This window comes from Geotrypetes seraphini, chromosome 1 (genome assembly GCF_902459505.1).
Source record: "Geotrypetes seraphini chromosome 1, aGeoSer1.1, whole genome shotgun sequence".
Classification (NCBI taxonomy): Eukaryota; Metazoa; Chordata; class Amphibia; order Gymnophiona; family Dermophiidae; genus Geotrypetes; species Geotrypetes seraphini.
The window spans coordinates 540,739,854-540,755,499 of record NC_047084.1 but is presented as its reverse complement, the minus strand read 5'-3'; the positions used below and the strand labels follow the sequence as shown (position 1 = coordinate 540,755,499).

The 15,646-nt window shown below is 48.3% G+C and overlaps 1 protein-coding gene across 4 annotated transcripts in view; it reads right to left on the bottom strand.

Annotated features, from left to right (window-relative positions):
* PJA2 (praja ring finger ubiquitin ligase 2) overlaps positions 1–13,942 on the bottom strand; it is a 162,632-nt gene extending 148,690 nt beyond the window's left edge. For 2 of the 4 annotated variants that reach the window (XM_033929140.1, XM_033929143.1), the window contains exon 1: positions 13,664–13,942. The gene's annotated coding sequence lies outside the window, so the exon portion shown is untranslated. Of the gene's footprint in view, positions 1–13,380; positions 13,572–13,663 lie in introns of those variants that run through there. The other 2 variants (XM_033929141.1, XM_033929144.1) reach the window with 1 other exon arrangement.
* Between the last annotated feature and the right edge of the window lie 1,704 nt (positions 13,943–15,646).

Genomic DNA, 15,646 nt, shown 5'->3' with positions numbered 1-15,646 from the left:
CAACTGGCTCACCTTTATCCACGTTTATTTACGCCTTCAAAGAAGTCAAGCAAATTAGTAAGGTAAGACATCCCTTGGCTGAACCCATGCTGATTCTATCCACAATTTTATTTTTTTTTTATAATTGTTTCCACTATTTTGCATACCAGTCTTTAATTTCCTGGAACTCCCTAAAACCCTTTTTAAAGATCGGTGTATCACTGGCCACCCTCCAATCTTCAGATACTACAGCCAATTTTAGTAAGAAGTTACATTTCACAAACAGAAGATCAGCAGTTTCACGTTTGAGTTCTTTCAGTACCCTGGGATGTATACCATCCATTCCAGGTGACTTATCACTCTTTAACTTGTCAGGGCCAACTGACAAACAGACCAACAGTTTTATAAGAAGCAACCAGGGATGACGTCAAATTTAAGACATTTTCAAACACTTGCCTCTTCCTTAAATAAGTGTAGAAGTGGCCTACTGGTTAGCACAATGAGTTGATATCCTAGGGAAATGGAACAATTTCCACTACAGCTCTTTGTGACACTGAGCAAGTCATTTAACCCTCAAATGTCCCAGGTAGACTGTGAGCCTACCAGGGACAGAGAAATTACAATAGAACACCGATTATCCAGACTAACCTCGGCGGATAGTCCGGATAATCAAAAATCCAGATGATTGGACTTTTTAAAAAAATAATAACTGTTAAAAAATAACATCTGCACCCCCCCCCCCCCCAGAGAAAAGGCATCAAGTCACCTTCCTCCCTTAACAGACACCCCCTCCTGAACCCAGAAGAAAGATCCCAGGCCTACCTTGTTTCCCTAGTGGTCTAACGGCGCACTGGGGAAACAGCGATTCTCACTTGCTCCTGCCCATGTTATTTCAGAGACAAAAATAGCTGCCGAGACTTCCAGTGGAAGTCCTGCCCCAGCATGAAGCTAGACCATCAGGGAAACAAGGTAAGTCCTTTGTGTCTGGGAGGGGAGTTGATGGTGTCTGTTTGGGGAGAGGGAATGCTCTCTTCTCTTGTAGGGGGCATGCTGACAGTGGGGAAAAGTCTCCCGGTTTTTAGGGGGATGGGAGGCGGCTGGGCTGTTTATGACAGCGGCGGCAGAAGCAGAGGAGGGAGGGTGACAGGAATGGTACATCGGGGGGGAGAATTCAAATATAAAGTGAGACCCCAGAAGCAATCCAGATAATTGGACATCCGGATAATTGTCGTTCTACTCCTGCATATAATTTGTACAGCAATATATATGTCTAGTCGCAGTATAAAAATTAGTATTTTATATTAAAAAAAAACCTTTGCTTGTTTGACCCTCCCCAACCAAAAATCCCCTCCTTCCTCAACCAGACTATGCAATTAAAAAACATAAGCAATGAATATCCATAAACAAACTCTCCCTTTTTATGAAGCCACATTAGGGTTTTTTTATCACAGGCCACGGCAGTAAAAGCTCAGACTCATAGAAATTCTGAGAGCATCAGAGCCTTTACCACCGCAGCCTGCAATAAAAAAACTGTAACGTGGCTTCAAAAAAAAGGGGGGGGGCGGGGGTATGAGCAATAAATAACAAAGGATGTGCTCCCATTTAAACAGGGTCTTGTTATGCTGTGCTGTGAACTTTTCCATATCAGCTATAAATCAAAGTTTTGTAATCTATAATAATAAAATGCTAAGCGCGCATGCGCATTCTTAAGCCGTGCTCCCTGAAATCTGATCTGTCGGGATGTGGCCACAAGAGTGCGCATGCGCGCTTACCACGCATCGGGCGTTAGCACTAGCATCTATTAGCTCATAGGCCCTAAAGCTAGCGTGAGAGGAGCCGCCAGGCTGGTCGGGGCTCGGGCTCCTGCGTTGGAGAAGGCGGCAATCGTGAGAGGAGCTGCCGGAAAGTTAAACTGGTCGGGGCTCTGCCTATTCGGTCCGTGCAGGCTCCTCTCTCGCGGTCTTGGTAAGTTTTTAAAGTCCTGAAAGACGCAGACCAGCACGAAGCTCCGACACCAGCAGCAGCACCACTGTCCACTCGCCGCCATCCCCTCCATCAGCTCGCACGGCACACCCGCCGCCGCCACCCCCTCCGTCAGCTCGCACAGCAGCTCCAGCTCCAGCAGTCCCCGGTGATCCGTGTAGCCGCCCGCCTCGCATAGTCCATACACGGACGCTCGGTTATCTGCCCCCAGCGGCTCAGCGTCGACCGACCGTGCCAGGAGGGCAGCGCCGCGCTACGTCCAGGAGCTGCCTTAGGGCGCCCGGCAGCTTCACCCCCGGGAGGCTGCCAGGCCGGAGCAACATCGGCCAGGTCAGAGCTGCCGGACGGTTCCGGAGGCCGCTCGGAGGTCCGGACGCTCATCCTCAGCTCCCTGCCGGTCGGTGATATGTGCGGGAAGATCCTGGATGGCGGCTGCAGGTAGCTCTTGGCTGCTTCCTCCGCCGGTTCCCCAGGACCGGTTATTCTCTCCACAACAGTTGACCCACCAGTTGTGTTTCGCTGGGATGGTAGTGAAAGGCAATCTAGTACTGGGCCCTTGCAGTATCACCACGGATTGGATAATACTGACCCCTCAACAACCGGTCTCCAGCCCAAGTTAAACTGCCAACACACAGAAATAAAACAAAACACACATACAGCAGCCAAAGAGACAAACACCAAAACAAACATACAGAGAGACCACAGGGAAGTGGGGGGTGGGGGAGGAAAATGCTGCACAGGGAAGTGGGGTGTGAGGGAAATGCTGCAGCACAGGGAAATGGAGGGATAGGGAATGCTGATGTAGCAACTGCACAGGGAAGTGGAGGGAGGGAGAGAAATGCTGCTGCATAGGGGGCAGGGAGAGAGACAGATAGAAAGAAAGACAGATAGTGGAAGGGAGGAAGACAGAAAGAAAAGAAGAAAGAGACAGGGGCAGGGAGAGAGACAGAAAGAAAGACAGCGGCAGAGAGAGACAGAAATAAAGAAAGACAGACAAACATATATTCTACCATCTGTTAATGTAACGGGCTTAAAGACTAGTACATTTATAAGCAGGTGGAACAGTCTCCAATTTCCTGACAGTAGATAGAATAAGCCTTGCTGCATTAAGACAATATTAAATAAGACATTGCTGCTTCAAGTGCTCCCGGAACCAGTCTATTAAGCAAGTAGTTCCCAAGGCCCCATGGTATTTCAAGACCAAACCAATTACTCATGACACAATTCTGAAGGGCATGCCCCTTGATAATTTCTGTAGAAGGATCCACTAACTCATATTGGCCCTGACTTCCGAAGCCCAAGGCAGAGAAATCTACAGAGGGTCTGACTGAAGACACTAGCTTGATAGCAACGCAATCTGAAGAGGCCTCTTCTCCCTTGAAAAGAGGAGACTGATAGGGGATATGATCGAAACATTCAAGATAATGACGGGAATAGACTTAGTAAATAGAGACAGGTTGTTCACCCTCTTCAAGGTAGAGAGAACGAGAGGGCACTCTCTAAAGTTAAAAGGGGATAGATTCCGTACAAACGTAAGGAAGTTCTTCTTCACCCAGAGTGGTAGAAAACTGGAATGCTTTTCCAGAGGCTATTATAGGTGAAAACACCCTCCAGGGATTCAAGTTAGACAAGTTCCTGCTGAATCAGAACGTACGCAGATAGGGCTGGTCTCAGTTAGGGCACTGGTCTTTGACCTAGGGGCCTCCACGAGAGCGGACTGCTGGGCACGATGGACCACTGGTATGACCCAGCAGTGGCAATTCTTATGTTCTTATGACGCATGTGAGCCTTCGTCCACGGGACCACCTCTATTGTGGCTGCCATGGAGCTTAGCACTTGGAGGTATTGCCATGCGAACAGAGCTGGTTTAGCCAACAAGCTCATTATCTGGGTGCAAACTTCTGTCTGCATGCTTCTGAAAGGTAGACATGACCTTCTGCTATGTTGAAGATGTCTCCCAGGTATTCCAAGGATTGGGTCAAAACCAGTTGGCTCTTTCGGAAATTCACGATCCAACCTAGGCTCTGCACGACATGGGCCACTGCCTGTTCTCCTTCCGGAAATGACAAAGCTCTGATCAGCCAGTCGTTTAGGTATGGATGTATGCATAAGCCCATCTTGCATATATGGACAACTATCACCAGTATCACCTTGGAAAAGGTGCAAGGAGCTGTTATCAGTCCAAAAGGAAGAGCCGAGAACTGGTAGTGGTTTTTCAGGACATGAAATTTCAGGAACTTTCTGTGTTCTGGAAAAATGGGAATGTGCAGGTAGGCCTCCATCAAATTCAGAGGCCAGAAATTCCCCAGTGCCAACACCACTATGACTGAACGAACAGTCTCCATGCAAAAGTGTGGCACTTTCAATGCTACACTGACTAAGAACCAGAATGGAAAGGACGCATGTGGACCCTCGCTCAAGGAACCACATCTATCATAGCTGCAATAGAACCTAGGCTTGAAGATAGTCCCATACTGATGGAGCTGGCTTGATCAGGAGGGCACATTTTCTGCATGCCTCTGGAAGACAGAAACGGCTGCCGCCACCACCACCATCACGTTGGTGAATGTGCGGAGAGCTGTCGCCAGGTCAAAAGGCAGAGCCAAAAACTGGTAATGCTGTTCCAGGACATGATATCTTAGGAACTTTAAGTGGTCTGGGAAAATGGGAATATGCAAGTAGGCATCCATCAGATCTAGAGGCCAGGAACTCTCCTAGAGTTACCGTTTCTGAAGTCATCGCCACTATGCTAGCCACCTCCGTACGCTGTAACAACGATTCATTAAGCCTCCAAAAGGCCCGGTGGTTCCCCACATCCCAGTAGCCTTCACAAGCTATCCAAACAGGTGCATGATCAGAGATATGTATAGCTTCAATTTCGGCTGCCCTGATTCCCCCCCACTGATTACGATGAGTCCAAAGACCATCAATCCTATCATAGGAGCAGTGAGCAGAAGAGTAGTGGGTATACGACCTCTGAGTTGGGTGAAGCAAGCACCAACTGTCAATCAAGCCCAGGGAGGACATCAAAGCAAGAAAGGCCTTACGAGAGGCTCATGTTGATGGCCGAAGTCCTCCCTGAGAGTGATCAAGCAGTACATCAGGAGTAAGGTTAAAATCCCCTCCCAGATATATTGATCCCGCCACAAAATTTACCAAATCTTCCTTAAGAGAGGCATAGAAAGCTGCCTGACCCTCATTAGGACCATAAATATTAATCACAGTGACGAGACAGCCCTGCAAGGAGCTCTGCAGCGCCAAGCATCTCCCCCAAGAATCTCTATAAACCTTCTGAACTGTAAAACCCAAACCCTGTCGGATAAGAATAGCCAGCCCTCCCACTTTTTTAACAGACATCGCACTTTGATGAGTCCAGATATGCTCAAACCTAGATGACCTCAAGACTCCCACATGTCTGGGCCGCAAATGGGTCTCCTGAAGCATGCAAATGTCCCACTGTAAGTGATGCAATTCACGATACACTATACACTATACACTATACTGCGTTTACCTGGACTGTTCAAGCCATTCACATTCCATGATCCTATAGTTAGAAGTTTACGTGCATTCCCCCCCTGAACCCCCCCCACCCCCTCCCCTGCCAGAAGCTGACCCCCTCAACGAAGGACCAGCCAGTCCGCAGAAAGTGAAAGTTACCCCAGGTGACTAGCCCAAGCTGCTCCCCTGAATTCTAAAACAAAACCAAGAAGGAGATCGAGAGGGCTTTACACTACAGAGAGGGGGAAAGCCGACAGCTGACCTGATGACGCTTCGGACAGCAGTATCAAGAAAAGATGCTGAATGGGCTGACTGCAGGGAGGAGGACGGGGGTCCGATGGAACTCGCGATCAGACAGCGAGGGAAACACCAGGTAACAGCAACTTGCTGGGAGAAGTCTAAGGGGAAGGGGAAAACAGGGGATTCAGGAGGACAAGATGGCACCAGGGTGCAAACAGAAGGCAATAAGGCGGAGCCACAGGGCAAAGGGGAGACACAAGGCAAGGGGGAACAAACCAAGGCCCAGGGAACGATAGCACAGGAGGGGGCTGGTACTCCCCGAGGAAAAGCGGGGAGGTGGGGTGGAGGGGACATGGGGAGGAAGAGAGTTGCGAGGGTAAAGGCGGAGGGCACAGCAGAGGCACCGGGAGCGGGAAAACGGCCCGAGACCCAAGGGAAGGCGGCCCAGGTAAAGGCAGAGGTGGAGGACAAACACCGGGACCTACAGTGCTTATACGCAAATGCAAGAAGCCTCATGGCTAAGATGGGTGAACTGGAAGTCATGGCCAAGGGGGAGGACCTGGATATAATAGGAATTACAGAAACCTGGTGGACAGAGGAAAATCAATGGGATGTGGCGCTGCCAGGGTACAAGCTCTACAGGAGGGACAGGACCCACAAGAAGGGGGGAGGCATAGCGCTGTATATAAAGGACTATATCTACTCGATTGGGATCGATACGGCAACAAAGGCAGAGGAGCTAGAATCGCTATGGGTCAAATTGCCGGGAAAGAAGAGTGCAGACATAAAGCTGGGGCTGTATTATCGCCCGCCTGGTGCGTCAGAAACAATAGGACAAGACTTGGAAGCAGAACTGAGACAGGAATGCAGGACTGGAAGTGTAACAGTGATGGGGGACTTCAACTACCCGGGGATAGACTGGAGTACGGGACACTCCAACTCCACGAGGGAAGCAGGATTCGTAGAAGCTGTGAGGGACTGCTTCATGGAGCAACTAGTCAAGGAACCGACGCGAGGGGATGCTACTCTTGACCTCATCCTTAACGGATTAGGGGGGCCTGCAAGAGGGGTAGAAGTGGGAGGAACACTAGGCAACAGTGATCACAACGTGATCAGATTCACATTAGAAAGGGGGTCACCCATAGTGGGGAGGACCGCAACGACTGCGCTCAACTTCAGGAAAGGGAACTATGTTGCTATGAGGAAAATGGTGGGGAGGAAGCTCAGGAACGGCTTTAGGATGGAGACTGTAGGGAGCGCCTGGACCCTTCTCAGGGACACACTGCAGGAAGCGCAAAAACTGTACATCCCCAGTTTCAGGAAAGGCCGCAAGAACAAGCGGTCAAAAGACCCGGTTTGGATGACACATGAAGTAAAGAAGGTAATCAGTGACAAGAAAGTGTCCTTCCGGAAATGGAAAAGGGATCCAACGGAGGAAAATCACCAGGAGCACAGGAAATGCCAAAAGGAATGCCACCGAGAGATTAGAAAAGCAAAAGGGAAATACGAGGAGGGGCTGGCCAGGGAGGCGAAAAACTTCAAGGCATTCTTCAGTTACGTAAAGGGGAAGCAACCAGTGAGAGAGGAGGTGGGGCCATTGGACGATGGGGATAGGAAGGGAGTGATTAAGGAGAATAAAGAGGTAGCTGAGAGGTTGAACACGTTCTTCTCGTCGGTCTTCACGAGCGAGGACACGTCCAATATACCGGACTCAGAGGAGCTCATTAGTGGGGAGCAGGCCAAAAGATTGGGGCATATAGAGGTAAGTCGGGAGGATGTCCTCAAGCAGATTGACAGACTGAAAAGCGGCAAATCACCGGGACCGGACGGGATCCACCCAAGGGTTCTAAAGGAACTAAGTCAGGAAATAGCGGGCGCAATCCAGCATGTTTGCAACCTATCCTTGAAAACTGGAGAGGTACCAGAGGACTGGAAACTGGCGAATGTCACACCTATCTTTAAGAAGGGATCGAGAGGTGACCCCGGGAACTACAGGCCGGTGAGCCTGATTTCAGTTATAGGGAAGATGGTGGAAGCAATGATCAAGGACAGCATTTGCGAGCACATCGAGAAAAATGGCCTACTGCGGACAAGCCAGCACGGATTCTGTAAGGGAAGGTCGTGCCTGACAAACCTTCTGTACTTCTTTGAGGGAATAAGCAGTCAGGTAGGACAAAGGGGAGCCCATAGACATCATTTACCTCGATTTTCAAAAGGCCTTTGACAAGGTGCCACATGAAAGGCTGCTTAGGAAGCTGTGGAACCATGGGGTGGGCGGGGATGTACACAGATGGATCAAGCACTGGCTGTCAGGTAGACTACAGAGGGTCGGAGTAAAGGGCCAATATTCTGACTGGCGGGGAGTCACGAGCGGTGTGCCGCAGGGATCGGTGCTGGGGCCGCTACTCTTCAACATATTTATCAATGACCTGGAAACGGAGGCAAAGTGTGAGGTTATAAAATTTGCAGACGATACCAAGCTCTGCGCCAGAGTTAGGACCAGGGAGGAGTATGAGGAACTGCAAAGGGACCTCGATAAGCTGGAGGACTGGGCAAACAAATGGCAAATGCGCTTTAACGTAGATAAATGCAAGGTCATGCACATAGGGAAAAAGAACCCGTTGTTCGAGTATAAAATGGGGGGGAGATTGCTGGAAGACACCGGACTTGAGAGAGACTTGGGTGTGCTAGTGGATCCATCCATGAAACCATCCGCACAGTGTGCAGCAGCCTCGAAGAAAGCCAACAGGATGCTGGGCATCATCAAGAGGGGCATATCAACCAGGAGCGGGAAGTCATCATGCCGCTGTATCGAGCGATGGTGCGCCCACATCTGGAATACTGTGTTCAATATTGGTCGCCGCACCTCAAGAAGGACATGGCAGTTCTTGAGAGAGTCCAAAGGAGGGCAACGAAACTGGTAAGAGGGCTGGAAAACTGCCCATATGCTGAGAGGCTGGATAAACTGGGGCTCTTCTCTCTGGAAAAGAGGAGGCTCAGGGGGGATATGATAGAGACCTTCAAAATACTTAGGGGCATAGAGAGGGTGGACAGGTTCTTCAGACTAAAAGGGACGACAGGTACGAGGGGGCACTCAGAGAAACTGAAGGGAGATAGGTTCAAATCAAATGCAAGGAAGTTTTTCTTCACCCAAAGGGTCGTGGACAAATGGAATGCGCTCCCGGAGGAAGTGATCCGGCAGAGTACAGTACAGGGATTCAAACAGGGATTGGACAGATTCCTGAGGGAAAAGGGGATCGTGGGGTACTGAGGGAGGTGCTGGGGTGTTGCATAAGTATAGACAGCTCACCAGGTCGTGCAGGTGCAAGGCCGGAGGGTTAGGACATTGATGGGAAGATAGGACTTCGATGAGAAACCTAGGGGGCAAGGGGGCCCCTTCTGGTGATTAAGGCAGGTCATGACCTGTTGGGCCGCCGCGGGGGCGGACTGCTGGGCGGGATGGACCTCTGGTCTGACCCGGCAGAGGCACTGCTTATGTTCTTATGTTACAGCAGGACAAGCAACAAAAAAGGGCTAGTAAGAAACAGTAACAATTGCAAAGTCCAATACAAAAATAAGACCGGAGTCATCACACCACCCAGTGAAGCTCCCAGTCAAACAGTTCAAACAATCAGCAAAGTAGTATAGTCTGAACATCAGGTTCCCATTTTAGCCGTACGCTTTCCAGAGCTCAAAACAGTGGACCAAGCTCCATTTAGTCCTGATGTACTAGCTGATTCCGGCGCGGGCACAGGCTCAGGAATGTTCACGCAACCCAGCTCTTTCATAGCAGACCAGGCTTCCATTACAGTAGTCACTCTCCGAGTCCTCCCATTAACTGTAATCCAGACTCCAAAGGGGAAAAGCCAGCGATACTTGTGTCCCCCATCCCGCAGCGCTTGGGGTGACCTCTTTAAATGCTCTACGCTTCTGTAGTGTAGACCAGGCCAAATCTTGGTATACTCCCACCTCCAGCTCATTCAAGTTTCAAGTTTATTTATTCTTGATGAATCGCCTATTTAAATTGCTAGGCGATGTACAATAAAATAACATGTATTAATAAATGAAACAAGTACAATATTAATGGTGACATAAAAACAAATTTGTTGTTAGTTAAAATTTAACACACTTAACAAACTGAGTGTAAACATAAGTTTAAAATAATTTGTGGGTAAAACATACAAGACATGTGTGGTTAAGAGGGGGAATAGTTACAATTTTTGATAGAAGAGAGGAAAAAACATAAAAGGGAAAAACAAAAGGTAGGTTATATTGGCTGTTTTAAAAAAATAAAAAAATAGAAAACTCGGTAATGGTTAAAAGATAATCAATTTTTATTTGTCCTAAGATCCGTACGCATCTTTAAAGAGAAAGGTTTTTAACATTTTTTTAAACAGTGTTAGGTCTTTTAGTTCTCTAATATATTGTGGTAAAAGATTCCAAGAATGAGGGGCCATAACTGAGAACATGTCTTGTCTTCTAGTTCCTATCATTTTAATAGAAGGCACTGTAAGAAGGTTAAATGAAGATGAACGAAGTGAACGTGTTGTACTATATGGGATAAGCCATCTGTTAATGAATTGGGGTTCATTAAAACTTAAAGCTTTGAACACCAAAAACAGTAATTTAAAGGTGATACGATGGCTTATAGGAAGCCAATGGGATTTAATCAACAGCGGGGTAACATGATCATATTTTTTAGCTTTGTAAATTAGTTTCACGGCGGTATTTTGTATAAGTTCCAACGGTATTTTGTACAAGTTCCAACGGAAATGGGGATGGCGCCTTGCCATCTGCAAAACCTGCTCTTTGAGGGCATAATCTGCAAAGCAGGCAATGATATCCTTAAAGCCAGGACCTCTCACTGGACCCAAGCTCCGATGTGCCCTCTGTAGTTGAATCTCGCCAGGTACCTCAGCACCATCCATTCCAAGCAGGCTACGACAAAACTCTCTCACCACATGCTTGCAGTCGCGATACGCCAGCCCCCTCCGGTATTCCTTTGAATCGCAGATTACAGCGGCGCGATCTATTCTCAAGATCTTCCACCTGCGCCTATAAATCCTGCAACTCGGAGGAGAGCCGTTGACTCCTGGACCCCCGATACCGATGCAGACAGCGCTTCCACGTGGTCCTCTGAAGCCGATACTCGGGCCCCCAGCTCTCCCACATCCGCCCGAAGTTCTGCTAATGCTGCTTTCACATCCACTCGTACTCCTACCATTTCTTCCTTCAGCTCACGAAACCATATTTGAAATGATTTATGCGCTGTCCCACCAGGCTCCACCGGAAGCTCCTCGTTCCCAGCCTCGGCCGACTCCGCCGGCATCGCGGGCCCCGCCGCCATTTTGTGCATGTCTCCCGCTCCTCCCTGCGCCTCACCCACCGATTTTTCTCCAGCCTCGCCAAAGTATTTAAACTTGTCCAGTTTCTTCCGTGTCGCCATTTCCACGGCAACAAAAGAGCAATCTCGGCAACGAAAACGGAACCGCGCTGGAAGCTTTAAAGCCCTTTTTCTCCTCTGCCCCTACGGAGCTCACAAATCAGGCAGCCATACACTAGGATGACGTCACTTCCTCCAAGTCATCGCCACTATGACTGATCGAACCGTCTCCAGGCGAAAACACAGGACCCTGAGTGCTGCATTCACGTAAGGTCCAGAATGGGTCTCCAATTGTTGAAGCCTTTCTTTGACACGATGAAGTATATGGAGTATCTGCCTGAGCCCAAGTCTTTGGGCAGCACAGGCTCTATAGCCTGAATGTCTAACAAACTTCTCATAGTGGCTTGCACTTGGGTTGCTTTTTCCAGGAGAGTCCACAAATCAATCTGTTAGAGGCCGAGCGAATTCCAGCTTAAAGCCACTCTGCATGATATCCAGAACCTAGCGATCAGACAAAATGAGCCCATGCCTGTACAAAATCTGAGAGCCAGCCCCCGACCTAGTGTCACTGCATCTTCTTGGAAGAGGGAGCAGCTGAGGGAACCGAGGACTAGTTGCATCTGGACCTGGAAAATCTCTGCCTGTAACTCTGGGACATGACTCCAGAATACTATCTAGACTTCCTGGAGCCATGAAAATTAGTGTGCCCAGTGCCTCTAGATGCTCTGGGTCTGCAGTCAGTCAAGGCTTTGTGTCGAAGATCCACTATACAGGTCATGAGATTATAAAGTCCTTTCCCGAATAACTGCCCTTAGAAAGGGAGTCTGCTAAGAGTTGCTTTAGAGGTAGAATCACCAGCCCATTGCCAAATCCTTAACATTCTTTGAGCAGAAATCAAGTAAGCCTACTCTAAAGACACAAATAATGTTGTACAGAGCATCTACCTATTAACTCCTGATAAGAGGAGCTGGTGCACGGGCTCATCGCCATCTTGATCTACCATCTGCAGCCTGGACAGCCAAGCGCAGGTCACAAAGGATGCCACAGAGGCTGCCTTGATTTCTAAAGATAACAACTCAAACAAGTTTCTTGAGGACCACGTCTATTTGACGATCTTGCATATCCTTGAGCACCACGCCATCCTCACCTTGGGAGGTACGTTTTATAACCTGCGCAAAGGAATCCACCTTGGGCAGAGTAAACAGCTGATGGTGCTCCTGTGCCATGGGATACAGCCAAATCATAGCTCTTGCCACCTTGAGAGACCCCTCTAGAGCATCCCATTGCTCCATGACTGAACTCTCATACCAATCATTAGAGAGGCAGGAGAAGGAACAGGCTGGGAGTCCAAATTCAGGTCTTCAGGATTCGGAAATGAGATCCAGTAGAGTTGTAGATTAGAATAAGCACATAACCAGGGGATGTTCAAGAGCCAGTATGGGCTCCAAAGCGCCTGACTAGAGCCCTGCATCCCCCGACCAGGTGGGTGCATCCTGAGACAATAAGGGAACAGTGAGAGACTCATCATCAACTGTATCCGCATTCGCAATGTCCCCCATGCCCTCATCAGCAGTAGCCTGTGAAACAGAAGCATTTTGGGAGATCTTACCTCCACATCAAGCTTATCGCTATGATAAATATTAGAGGATGAGTGGTGTTTCTGAGGTCCGAAACTTTAGTAAAATTATGAAACTTGTAGCTATTAAGAGTGGTTGAATCATATATTACAATGAACATTTATTACTTGGAATAAGAAATATTTATGTACATTAGCACATGGCCATTAATGTAAAAATTGAAAATAAGACTATTTTATGCTGCAGTAAAAATGGCCTAATCAAGTGGGGGGGAAAAACAAAACACCTAAGGGCTCACTAAGGCTTCTATGCCAGCTTAATAAAAGGACCCCTAAATACCTAGAACTTTGGTGATTAAGAGGCTTGCAGTTTGACTTCTCTTTATGTGTGAAATCTCCATGTTAATAATTTAGGGCTCCTTTTACTAAGCTGTGTTAGGGCTTGCCAGCGTGAATAGCGCATGCCAGACCTTAACGCCAGCATTGAGTTTGCATTAGTTCTAGCCACATAAAGCACAGTAATTTCCTGCGTGCGGAAAAAATGCTAGCGCACCTTAGTAAAAGGAGCCCTTAGTCTTAAATCCACTGTTTCAGAAATGAAAACCTAATTTCACTCATCACTTTCTGCACCTCGACTATATAGAATCTAGTGTCTTTCGATTCTCGTGTACAGGCCGAAACAGAACTTTAAATACCCACGAAATTATAGCCATACTCTCACCATTCCTGGCACTGGCTTCTACGCTAACTCCAACAGTCTCCGAGAAATCAGTAAATAAGATTTATGCCCCCTTTCCTCCTTAGGACGTGGGTATATGAACAAAACACAGCCGGCCCTGGGCTCTCCGGGCCTCTCTCCTGTGATTACTTTTCCCCGGTGCCTGCGTCGCCCCCACCCCCTCTCGGAGGGCCGCTGCAGCTTCTTCCCTTTTTCCCCCCACAAGAACCCTAACACCGACTCCCGCCCAGAAAGAAAGACAAAAAAAGACGACAGCTGCACCTACCTCCCAGCACCAGTCACAGATCCGCCCTCAGCTCCACCCCCCAGTGCAGGACGTCACTCGCTACCCCAGTGCTTCATGCCGCACAGCCACTCACAGCACTCCCTTCATTCCCGCGGCCACGCAAGTGCAAAGCGCACCAATGACGTAGCGAGTGATCGATAAACGTAACATTCCAAAACACCGGGTGAATAGGAATCTGGGCATGCAGGGGTTTTTAGTAAAAGGAATAGCTCGCCGTCTCTTCTTCTCTACCCATTCCCGATTTTCAGCATCTCTCCTTTCCTCCCTCCCGCTCACCCTGTTGCTTTTTTTCCCCCCCGGGTCAGACGGTTCAGTGCTACAAGCAAAGTACAAGACGCGGGAGACCATGTTCCTGCACGTGCTGCCTTTAATACTGTTGCTACCGCCCCTCTGCTCTGATGTAAGCTTCCTGCGCCGAAGAGACAGGAGAGCCGACCTGAGGTTGCGATGGCGCGTGCGGAGGAACAGTCCCGCGCGTCTTTGCTTGTAGTACTGAACCGCCCAATCAGGAAAAAAACAGTAACAGGGAGGGTAGGACCTGGGAGAAAAAGAATGGAGAGATGCTGAATAGATGGGAGGGGGGAAGAAAGGGGAATTTTTAAACGTTGGATAAAGGAAAAGAGAGGGAGAAATGATGTACAGCAAGTAGAGACTGAAACAGGAACAAAGTTTATCCACATCTCTGCCCTGTCTCAAATTCTGTCTCTGGCCCCTAGTGCTGTTCGAATCAATTTGCCGATTCAGTTTGGCTGAATTGATTTAAATCGATTTGTTTTTAATAAAAATCAGACTCACCGATTCAGGCACTGTGGAGGTGGGGGAGCAGTCCGCCCTAGGTGCAGCCCATAAGGGGGGGGGGGGGTTCCTGGAGTCAGCATCCAAACTTCTTCCCCTTCCAATGGCAGCAGCAACGGCAGCCTTCACCCAATTTCCAGCCTGTGCAGAAAAGGAAGTAGACAATACCAGCAGAGAGGAAGGCCCCACCCCTGCAGAGCAGTGAGTTGTGAAGGATGCTGCCAATGAGGAGAGAAGTACCCAATGTGCACTCCCTACTTTTCACCATTGCTTGATCTCCCCCTCTTTCTTTCACTCTTGACATGTTCACTGGCTCAAACAGCATCTTCCACCTGCTGCTTGCACCAGCCTCAGCTCCTTTCTTCCAGGTTAGCGGCAGGTAGCATCTAGGATTACTGCCACTAACCCGGGGGCTGAGGAAGGAGGGTGGGAGACCCACACAGTGCTGCATACACCCCACCAGCAGTTCACATAGATTAGAGGTACTTATACCGTGTGTTGAGAACCTCTGACTTAGACCACACTAAACCTTTGCAAAAGCCTTTCTAATAGATGATGATGTGGTCATCTTTTCAGCTAGTTGGGAAGATCATTTGCAGCACTTACAAGTAGTTTGTAGGTCTTTAAGGAAGCGGGTCTAACGGCTAACCCTAAAAAAGTGCATAATAGGTCAGAAGAAAGTATAGTAGTTGGGGTACTGCAAGGGAGGTGGATGCATGAACCCAATGTCCTCCAAGATGGAGGCTGTACAAGATATAAACCCCCCACAAACAAGGAAACAGCTCCAAAGGCTTTTGGGAATGATATGATATTACTGAAAATTCATTCCTATCTTTGCAACTATAGCAGCCAATTTGACTAAATTGTTGATAAACACACAACCCAACTGATTATGCTGGGATCAGGTGGTGGATTGAGCCTTTATCAAATGTAAAGAAGTCTTGTCATACACTCCACTCCAGACCCCACCCCATAATAATAGTACTAATTGTAATGCCATTTCTTCCATTCATTCTTCATATACACACAATATAATCTTATTAACAATACATAATGGTAACCCCATAATTAAACTACACAAAGCACACTATGCTGAGAAAATTTTAATTAACTATCATTTATATTTTGCTTTTTTCAGAGATGTCAGAGCAGATGCAATGTCACCTC